Source organism: Triturus cristatus, chromosome 2_2 (assembly GCF_964204655.1).
Source record: "Triturus cristatus chromosome 2_2, aTriCri1.1, whole genome shotgun sequence".
Lineage (NCBI taxonomy): Eukaryota > Metazoa > Chordata > Amphibia > Caudata > Salamandridae > Triturus > Triturus cristatus.
The window spans coordinates 738,226,509-738,238,726 of NC_140582.1; positions in this window are offsets into that span (position 1 = coordinate 738,226,509).

Sequence of the window (12,218 nt, forward strand, 5' to 3'; positions counted from 1 at the left end):
TTCTGGTCTTAATTTTGGTGCTGTCACCTATTATCGCCGCCCTTGATAATAGGTGGCAGCTTCAATCACAATGGGTGTTGAGGTGGAATGCCCATCGCAACACCCACTGCATGCCCCTTTCACGCTAAATGTTGCCTGGAAGGGGCCTTATTCTCAAGGCAGCGTTAAGCCACTTAACGTGGCTTAAAGCCACATTAAGTGGGCTAACGTTGCCTTGAGAAAAAGGCGCTAACCCTATCGCCACGGGAACATCAGAAAAAGTGACATTCCTGTGGCAACAGGGGCTTGAGAATATGTCCCTGAGAGTTCGCCAACCCTGCATCCTAAGTGTCGCTACGGAGTTTGTCTTACTACAACAAACTGACTTGAGGCCCTGTGAATAGGTGATCGGAGCAGTGCCCTCAGCTGGAACGTGTCTGTCGGCACTCCTACTTGGAAGGAAGTATGAGGCATATCTGAGGATCAGACTGATGATTGTTTTTGGGAAGAAGTCAGTGAAGGGAGAGAGCTGTTTATGTTTCAAGGAATTCCTATGTATGTCTTTCTTTTAGGAGTTTTGAAAAGTGCTGGTTACTGATGAATTGTCAGTTCGTAGTGGTGAGAACAGTGAAAGGGTATGTGTTTTTGTGGTTATCTAATGCACTGTCTCATTCACTTACGGGGAAAGGCCTGGTGCATGCATAGTGAATGCACTGACACCAAATAGTAAGGAAGGCCTGCTGCGCATTTGGGTAATGCTCTGCGGCCGTATTTGAGGCAAATAACTACTTTTCAGGGGCACTGGTGATATGAGGTGCTGTGTGGTACATATTTGGGAGGCAGCCTGGATATTTCAGGAACAGCCTCACCCTTAGAGTAAAAGAAGTCTGAGTATTTCAGGACAATGTGATGCGTGTTTGAGGTTCAGCTTAGTATATATTTTGAGGGACAGTCTAGTAAAGGGATTCGTAAACTGTTCTGTGCGAACCACTGGTGGGTCACAAGCTGATGTTTGGTGGGTCAAGAAAGTTGGAGCAATAAATTAAGATTCCTTTAAATTCTGTGAATAACTTTTTACATTAAACAGTGCTTCAAAGACAGAGGTCAAATGATAGCTATGTCGTCTAATAAATTTCTGCAGGATTGGAGTGTACATTTCGTTCTCTGAGTGCAAAGTGAGAGGAGTTTTTAATTATGTGACCATCTTGCTGGAGTACAGGTACTGTGAAAGGAAATGCTTCAGGATGCCTGTTTTTGCAACACCCAACAAAATGTAAATAACTGTAAATTAACTATATATGCATTTAGTAGTTGGGAAAGCAAAAATTAAGCATATTTGTTTGTAATTAAAGTGTGCTGGCAAGGTGGGACTAAGACAAGAAATAGGCCCAAGCACCAAAATATCATGGTGGTCTCGCTAAGCATATAGTTGCCTCTTGACCGCCGCACCACCACCACTGAAAAGCGGTTTGTTGGTGGTGTCGACAGTCCCAGGACAGCAAGACCGCCACAGCTGCCCCATCGCGAGTCTGCAGTCATAATCAGCCCCCATACGTTCACCCTGTACTTTAAACACTATTTAAGAAAAGCTACTGATGCTGCCATCAGATTTCTTTGGAGAAATGCGGTCAATTTTTCCCTTGATAAATACGAACTCTTGAATCTTTAAACATATGAGTATGGGTTTACATAATTAATTTAATGTAAAAAATTGTACCTTGCTTACTGACTCCTATTGAGACATTGTTGTATGACACTACACTCAGTAATACAAAAAAGGAGCTCAAGAGGGAAAAAAATGCCAGAACACCCTCCACTCAATAATTATTTTATCAACAAAGAACTGGCACACATAGGCACCCTTCACTTTAGTCAGGATTGAGAAGAGGAAAGATAACTTTATCAAAAAACCTCCATCACCTATGTAATATCTTGGTGTAACCCAATCCAGCGTGCCACATACTCTAAAAAATCAAGAAAACAGATAGAATCAAAGAGTGAACAGTCAGTACTTCAAAAAGGTTTGCTTAATTTAACCCAGCTGGGTTGAGTTACCGCCCGGTTGTGAAGGAGTGCGACGCAAGCATTAGCAACGACAGTGCTTTTTGTCAGGGACGAAAAATTGTATATCATACACGTCCCTCCGACTTGGTGGGAGCTGGTATGTGGGCCCAGAGCTCCCATTAGTCTCTTCTTAATGTTGTCTTTCCAGGGAGGTGATTGTTGACCTCGTTAGCCCGGATGAATTTGCCACAAACAAATTGGCAATGAAACATGTTGGCCGTCATTAAAATGGTATACAACATGCTGTGTTTTTAATCATGGGATAGACTCCTAAATTGGAATAAAGGAGGAGAGTACCTGTGAGTCTATTCATTTTTAGCTTTTGAGTTTGAGACCTTATGGGTCTTTGTTTTTCACGGGAGACATAAGTTTTCTTTTCTTGCTTAAACTTTACTTTTTTCTTCACTGGACAAATCACTTTGTTGCGAGAAAGTTATCAATAATGAACACACGTGGGAAAGCTGGTGAGAACCTACCAGTAGCTCCTCTGGTGGTGCGCACGTGAGATACTTTCTCTTTCTCTACACATTTTTTACACATATACATTGAAAGTTGGTGGTATGTGTAAAATAAATTAAGCAAACCTTTTTGAAGTACTGACTGTTCACTCTTTGATTCTATCTATTTTCTTGATTTTTTAGAGTGTGTGGCACGCTGGATTGGGTTACACCAAGATATTACATATGTGATGGAGGTTTTTTGATAAAGTTATCTTTCCTCTTCTCAATCCTGACTAAAGTGAAGGGTGCCTATGTGTGCCAGTTCTTTGTTGTTAAAATTACACTACACTCACCCAGGCCTCAACTGGAGATATGTGTTTTACTCCTGTAGTTTATTTACATGGTTGCCCTATAAGCCAGTCCGACCCTGTGTGCTGGAAACAGATTTTAATAGGACCAAAACAAATTCAGACACTTTACTTCATAAATATTCACAGAAACCCGATCTGCACACATTATCATTTGTGTGCTGTATAGTTATATCAGTAAAACGGAATGTCTGTGTAAAGTTAGTGATAATGTAAATGGAAAATGTGCTGTCTGTAAATGACAGGGTGCTACCACACTAAGCTTGAGTTACATTTATAAATTGCCTTCCTCGTGTCCATTGACGGTAGGTGGGTCGCAAAGCTCTGTCATTCTAAATAAGTGTTTCAAGGTTCTAAAATATTTGGGAACCACTGCTCTAGTGCTTGTTTGAGGTGCTGTCAAAATACATACTTGTTGTACACTTTGAGACGTACTTTAGGGATAGTCTTATGTATTATGAGACATATATGGGGACAATGCATATGTTTTCCACATGTTCATTTTGGAGACCATTTGATCTGCAAATTTGTGCTACATTATGTGGGTTTCATATGTAGCTTTTTGTCATGGATAGGTCATACACACAGTGTCATTTATTTTGTCATGAAACTCTAAAATTATTTGAATGTTTTCAGAGTTGGGATGCATGCCACTCCATGGCATATCTGACTTTTATACCAGCATCAACTGCATGTCAACACAAATAATCTCATGTCTTTTATAGGAAACCAAAACTACATGTCACAGCATGCGAAGAGGTCATGGCAGTATCTAATTAAACTTTAGCTGTTCAGAGGAGAACAGCAGTAAACACAGGACAGTCTGGTGTCGCACCAGATGTGAGTGCCTTTGGAGCTTTACTGTAATACTGCTCAGAAAATACATTCTGTGCTGCATTTTGTACAGGCAGATCAGGTTTTAATGCTGGCTCCATGGAGTTTACATCACAACAGGTATCGTATTTTTATACCTGTATATGCTGCCTCTTTCAAATATCTTAGCCTCTCTTTAAGGGATCTAGTTTGTGATTCTTGTAATGTGGGTCTAATTTGTGGAGATAGATTCTCAGGTGGTCTAGTTGTAAAATGCAGGGGCCAGTTCGACACAGGTATTTAAAAAAACAATTCACTCTGAAAAATGTAGGTTTGGTTACTTCATTTGAGCTATTAATGTGCAAGATAGCAAATTGCTTCTCTGACATCAAATTGCTGTTTTCAGGGTCTATATTTTGCAATAAAACAATCTAATCAGAATAATTTGCAATATTTGAAAGTATGATAGAGTAAATGGGAAAGAGAGGGAGATATATGACAGTTAAGTGGTAGCTCATGACATAACTTCCAATCTATACCTCATTAAAAGCATAAATTATATTTTACTTAATTGGTGCTCCTTGTAGCACACAGGTGTCTGGCTTGATTTCCTTTGGATTTTAGAAATTTTTTGGTCTTTAAATAGAAGTTTCCAAATACCTCTCAATAGGTAACAAAGTAACAATTATCCTTAGTAAATGTCCCATTGTGTACAACATATGACATTGCGCAAATTACTGCCTTACCTCAAGTGAAACAACTGTTGCAACAGTTGTTGTAATATGAAACTATGTTTCAGAAGAATTATAAATAATATATTTTGAGCTGGAAGTGGTTAGGAACTTTATGCTCCACCAAAAAGAAAAGTGATAAGCAAGCCTTTAAGTAGTAGGCAAAAACCGAAGGCAGGAATGAATAAGTACGTATGTATCCACAGAGTAAAGAATGCAGTGAAGACCACGACTATCTGTAAGGATTTCAGACATATAGACACAATATGTTTCTATTTCAAACTGCAGTCACCTCAAACCCAACCTGAGTAAAGGAGAGTCATCTTTAAATAAACAACTATACAAATTGCACATATTACAGCAAATAGCTTGGGGTGGGCGCCCACGAGGGTCACACAGGGAACACCGCAGGCAAAAACTGCAACGTATCCCTTTTTCAAAATCTAAGCATCCTGTTAACGTGCATAAACTCAGGACGATCACTGGAGTACCCTGCTGATGTAGGTGGTGGTTGGGCTTCCAATCAATTCACTGTCTTGTGTTACTGATGACCTTTCAGTCAGTACCTTTTAGTCACTGTGAATTGTGGGAAATGGGCGTATCATAATAATATTTTTATTACATGGACTTAATGACTTTGTTCTACTCACAATGAAGTGTCACTCAACGTGTCACATAAGGCTTTAAATGTCACACATAAGAACAACGAAAACATTGAAATATCACACATAGACAGACTTAAAACTTGGCCTCCTCTCTATTGGAACACTCTCTCACCCCCGTTGGGCAGGCTCTGGATTCACAGCTAAAGGTAGAAGAAGAAACTATAAAGAGAGCAACGTTTTATGGGAAATTTCATAGGTAGGCAAATATATACGGATTGCTAGAAAGTCAGATTTTTTCTTAAACATGTGAAGTTTGTCTCCTTTATAAGCATTGCAGGGAAATTCTCAATTTGTGCAGACATACTTATTTTTCAAAAATTATTCTAATTGTATAGTTACTTATTGCTACTTTCTCGAAAATTGCAAAATTAAAACACAGTAATAGGAGAAGAAAATTAGGCTTTCCAGTTCTTAATACTTAAGTAAATATTCCCCACCATAATTTGTTTAGAGATCCAAGTGTGAACATACAGTTCAAAGCTATGTGCATGCTATTATAAACAGACAGAGAAGGATTTCAAGCTGCTTTGAACACATTGGTATACCGCATATTGGTGATAGCAACTCAGATGCTCTGGTAGGAAAGATTGGGGCGCAGGCAATTCACCTGTAAACTCTGCACATGACTGTACATGTATGAGTAGGGTCACATATTCAAACAGGTCAAAGGCAAGAGACAAGTTGTACATACTTATACATTTGAGGAATCAGTGATCCCCTACTCATTGGGCATTAGTTACATCTACAAGGGTCAAATATGCATTGCTTCAAATTAGACAGGATTAGGCAGAGATCCATTAAAGAGGCAAGCATTTAAACTCTATATAAATATTCGAAAATGAACCCTTATTAAAAGGACTAAAGTAAATTAAGAATACACTGTCCATCAAGAGATGGGAGACATACAGGTAAAACTGTGCCTAGGTGGCCCACAAGCCGAAGAGTTGTTAAGCCTCAGTGTCAATTACCCTGCTCTATTCAGGGCAGGGTGACTGTCCCTGATGTTCTCTGCCCACATCTGTTATATGAGGTCTGGTGGAACTGGGCAGAAAAAAAAATACAGTAGCTGTGACTCACCAAGCAACAGGGTAATTGTATTTTTGATATAAATGATTCTGTGTTTTTGTTTCTCTGTAAAAAAAAATGCTGCAGGAGTTTATTTCCTAAAAACAAATATTAGTGCCTTACTTGGTCAAAAAACATTGATTTACAAGACCATTGAGCCGCCAGTGCGTCACTTTTATTGACTCACCGGCAGCAAAATGTGCTTCGGCATATTTACAAGGCCATGTAAAGTTACCCTACTTGCTTTTTCCATGACCTTGTAAATAATAATTCTGTGTGAAAGGGGCGTTCCATGAGTGTTGTGGTGGGTGTTCTCATGCAACATTCATGGAACCTGATGCATTCCCAGATTAACAAAACTTTGTAAACCTGGGAATGCATCATAATCCTATGCCTTCCAAGGGAGGCGTAAGGAGGTGCAACAAGAAGAAATACTTTTATTTCTCCTCGTTTTTTCAAAAATGCCTTTAATGATTGTTTTTGTGCAGGAAAGTGTCCCTTCCTGCACAAAAACAATCATCCCTTCAGCGCAGGCACCCTTGCACAGTGGCGCAAGGGTGTCTGCGCTGGCGCACAGCTTCTGTTTGTGGAACGGCGCTGGTGAGAAGGACACAAATGTGCCTTATTTTAGACATTCAGCCTATTCCTGCCCTTTATTTTGACACATGGCAGAGCTGATGAATACAGGCCCCAGCTAGGCCCGCAGGACACAAGGGTTCGCTCTCCTGTAATGGAATCTATGAGGAAGTTGGCACGGAAACTGCAAAGTACAAAGACAGCATTTATTAACCCTTAAGGGTGGTCCTACAATCCACACAACACTCTTCAGTATTGCATAGAGTAGCACACAGAACTTACGTACATGGTCCCCTTTTATACACAACAGAGGGGCTCATAAGTGGGTGGATACAACATGAGGCCAAAGAACATTACCATTTATGGTCATTTTCGATACTGAATCAATATGTGGGCGGAGCTAACACACTCCTTGAGCCCGCGAAAACATGGTCAAGCAAGGCTAACTGATAACAGATGTGGTCAAGTCTGGGCATGCGCCAGATGGACAAAGGAGCTATTTATAGACTGTTACTAGGCAGATTACAAGAGCAACTAACACAGAGGTTGGACTCTTCTTGTGGGGAACACGAGGAAGCATGACAATACAAAATGGAGTCCGAACTTCGGTCAACATAACAGAGAAAACATGATCTAAAGGAAGGGAATTAATGTCTTTAGTAAATGCTTAATCACATCGTTGTCTCAATTTACAACAGACGACCCTTTCAGCATTTACTGAAGACATCCGGTTTGTTAGGATAATCATCATATATGTCAATTGTCATCATTTCTTCAACTTCTTTAGCTAGACGTTTCTGGTGAGCAACATCGGCAATAGCTTTCTTATCAGGGATACAGAATGATACGCATAAGGAGCAGAGCAAGGGACCACATTGAACACAGATACAGCACGAAAACAGAACTGCTAGAATAATACAGAGACCAGTTAAAACCTTCCATCCCCAGGCAGTAATTAATGCCCAAAACCATCCAGAAAAGGACCAAGTGCCGTTTTCTGTATGGATTTCAGCCGCAATTTTATGTAATTTGTTGATGGCATTATAAACTGATGGCGTATGATCAGGGATAAACACACAGCAGCTACTTCCAATAATTTTACATGCTCCTCCTCTGTCAGCTAGCATAACGTCTAATACCATACGATTCTGCAATGCAACAATTCTAGTAATTTGCAATTCCTCCGTAAGATTCCCAAGAGCAGCAGCAGTCTGATTTGTCACAGCCTCTACCACTCTTGTTAATCTTCGGATCTTCCTACTGTTCAGGGCAGCTCCAACAAAGAAAAACAATATACTGTTGCAGACTGGTATCAGTCTGATCTACATCATCAATTGATAAAGTTCGTTTATACCTATTTACGGTCACATTATTCAATAATTTCAGATCCTTATGATAAGATGCGGGTGCTAGGAATACAGGAGGTAATAGAAATGATACATAGCATACCCCAGACCACCCAGCCGGCAGACGGTAATAACCTTTATTTCCACACACAAAGTACGTATTATGGGAGGCTAAAAAGGTACTATTGTTCAACCCATCAATGTTCAGAACAGTAATACAATCACTAACACCAACAGGAATAAAACCCACACTCTGGACACACAGGTCCGCTTGAGCTTGTGCTACTTGAATCACAAATTTGTCCTTTCCCACAGTGTCTCTTGTGTTCGTGAAGATGTAGGGAATGGATTCATTGTCTGGTCGGTACTCTTCCCACTCCCAAATTGTCCCATTCGCTTGCGGATACCCATTTTTATCTTGGTGGCATTCTTTATTGAGTCTGAAGAGCAATCGTCCCACTGTCGGTTTCCGAGTGGCAAAAAGCAAAGTATACCATGCTCTACAAGAGCCATTATGAGAGAAAGGAAGTGGTATAAATGGCGTTCCTCCTTTCTTCTGATGGGCTGGCATCATCCCACATATCCAACAGTTAGTAGCGTTCGTAGCAACGTGAGTATGATGCAGCATCTGGATGAAAGTGTTATTCAAGTAAGACTGTCGATGCTTCAACTCTTGATACGGCAATGTATAAAAGTAGTGCTCCTCAGGCACCGGAGTTGTCAACACAAGTATTTTCCGAGCGGGAGTTACATCCTCCACAAACCATGTGGTTATCCCAACAATAGCTACTGTCAACATAAACCCTAATGCACAAAGGATTTTCTTTTTCTCCATGTCAAAAATAAAAACCCAATATCTTCCTGAAACTAAAAGTCTGTCAGAACTCTTCCCCTTGGGCAGCGGTCGATTTCTTCACCAGCGGGCCAAGACGGGTGTCGCTACACTAATGCAGGGCTGATCCCCCCCCCTTGCCTCATCGGCTCTCCGTTTCACTAACCCAAGGGCCGTTCTGACAGTATGTCCCGGTACTGGAGAACTCACTTCCTTGGTCGAAGATGATATCGCCTTCCTCCAGGAGTCACGTGGTCCGGAAAGAGCTCCTCAGTGGCGTTTGGCTCCGCAGCACGGCCTGTCTCTGCAGCCAGGATTTCTCGTTGATCGGTCAGCACGGCAGGTTCCACCAATCCGAGCGGCACCTTCCTACAGTGCAGGGAATGGATCCAATTCTTTCTGTTGGAGACTCGCACAGCCGTCCTCGTTGCGAGGAGGACCTGCTCAGGACCCACCCATCTCGGTTCCAAGCTGTTTGTTCTGTCAAAGATTTTTACCATCACGTGGTCACCAGGTCGGAGACCATGTCCTTCACCGGTGGACCGATCAGGGAGCGCCTCTCGGACCTGTTGATGAATAGAAACCAAGTTATCCGTTAACTGTGCCAGATAATCGTTCATCATTACACAAGGTACATCATACACAGCTTTAGGTTTTGGTGGACCCCAAATATTCATTGGGCGTCCAAAGACAATCTCGTACGGTGTAAGGCCAGTTCGAGAGTGTGGTACCGATCTAATTGACAATAACGCCAGTGGTAGAGCATCTGGCCAAGTCAAAGACGTCGAAGCTTGAATTTTAGCGATCTTGAGCTTCAGTGTACCATTATACTTCTCGACTAGTCCCGCAGACTGAGGGTGGAATACCGCGTGAAACTTCTGGGTGATGCCCAGGCCCTTCAAGACATATTTTATAACATCCGCTACAAAGTGAGGCCCATTATCACTCCACAGAAGTCTACAGACGCCATATCGAGGGAAGAACTCTTTCAGCAGCAGCTTCGCAGTAGTCATTGCAGTATTGTCTTTCGTAGGGTACGCTTCAACCCATTTACTGAAGGCGCAAACCACTACTAGAACATACTTCAAATTGTTACAGCGCTCAAGCTGGATGTAATCCATCTGCAAAACCTCGAAGGGTGCAGTGGGTGTCACGAATCCTCCTGCTGGAGTTCGAGTACCTTTTCCTGGGTTATACCTCAAGCAGATCATACAAGTCTGCACCACCCTCTTTGCCGTGCTAGCAATCTCTGGATGCTCCCAGACTTGGGTAAGCAATTTTACAATTGCGGAAGCTCCAACATGTGCTAGCCCATGTGCCATCTGAACCATAGGCTGTACAAAAGCCGTAGGTAATTTCCATCTATCCATCTGCTTATTTCTCCAGCAGCCCTCATCATCCAGCTCTCCCTCACTAGCCCATTGTTCCCGCTCTTTGTCAGAAGCGGTCCTTTGCATTTCCCGCACTTCCTCCTTCGCATCATGCCATCTTTCCACCTGTGACTTTACTACATACATGGCAGTAGCACCGGGCTGCATCGCAGTCTCCCGTGCTACTCGATCTGCTAACGCATTCCCTTCTCCAACTTTGTCAACTACTTTCCTATGGGCGCTACACTTAACGATGGCAATTTTCTTTGGGTATGTCAATGCAGTTAAAAGATTGTGAACTAACTCTCCATGCATTATCTGTACTCCATGTGACGTTAAAAACCCTCTCTCCTTCCAGAGTAGGCCGAAGTCATGCGCTACTCCGAAGGCATAGCGGCTATCTGTATAAACATTCACACATAATCCTGCACTGAGCTCACATGCTCGTGTTAATGCTATCAGTTCCGCTGCTTGAGCTGATTTCTGTGGTATGCGTGCAGTCTCCACTATCGTTTGCAACGTGGTAATTGCATACGCTGCTGAAGTCGTACCATCTGGTAGCTTCAGACATGATCCGTCCACCCACAGTTCTCCATCTACATCTGGAAAGGGCGTATCCTGGAGATCAATACGACCCTTTGTTTGTTCCTCAGTCACGAGAATACAATCATGTGCTTTCCGCGCCTCAGGCTGGGTTTCGGGGTATGGCAACAATGTTGCCGGGTTTAACGTTACGCACCTTTTCAACGTAATATGAGGAGCCAAAAGCGTCAACTCATATCCCGTTAAGCGGGCACTGGTCAAATGCTGCGTCTTCGTTTGATTAAGCAGGGCATCGACAGCATGGGGGACTAATACCAACAGCTTATGGGATAACACAATTCCCTCACTTTGGCGTATTGACACAGCTGTCGCCGCAACCGAGCGAAAACACCCTGGTAATGCTCGGGCGACAGGATCAAGTACAGCCGAAAAATATGCACAAGGGCGCTGCTTATCGCCGTGCATCTGCACTAAAACTGACAATGCACATCCATCTTTCTCATGCACATACAACGAAAAGGGTTTTGCATAATCAGGGGTCCCTAACACTGGTGCTGAACAAAGGGCCTGTCGTAGTTGCTGAAAAGCAGTATCACACTCATCTGACCAAGGGATTGGGATAGGCGTGTCCTTTGTCAAGAGGGCTAACAATGGCTTAGCTATATGTGAAAACCCCAATATCCACTGTCTACAAAAAGAAACAAGACCCAAAAATGCACGCACGTCCTTCTGCGTGGACGGTCTCGGTGTGTCCAAAATTACTTGGATACGATCCGGTGTGAGTGCACGTCCCTCCTTAGACAAAAGGTGACCCAAATAAGTCACCTTTGGTCTACAGAATTGCAATTTCTTCCTAGATACCTTATGATTGTGGGATGCTAAGAAGGAAAGTAAGGATAACGTACTTTTTTCACACAACTCCAGGGTGTCAGCCGCCAGCAAGATGTCATCGACATATTGAATGAGGGCGACCCCCTCGAGCAGAACAAAGGAATCCAATTGTCTTTTCAAAGCCTGACTGTAAATGCTAGGGCTTTCTGTGTAGCCCTGGGGGATCCTACAAAAACGATAAGATCTATTATTTAATGTAAACCCAAAAAGATATCGGCTATCAGGGTGAATGAGAATGGAAAAGAAGGCATTCTTCAAATCGATCACTGAGAACATAGTCGCCGTAGGCGGGACCAAAGTAAGCAACGTCGTGATATCGGAAACCACTGGGTACTGAGGTATCACGATCTTGTTCACTTCTCTCAAATCAATTATAAACCGATAAACTCTGGCATCCGTATCCTTTTTCAGTATGGGAAGAATCGGACTGTTACAGATGTTGTAGGGAACTTCCTCCACTACCCCTACCGCAATCAAATCCTGCACTATCTGTATGAGAGCCTCCTCGCCCTCCTGGGAAATACGGTACTGTGGG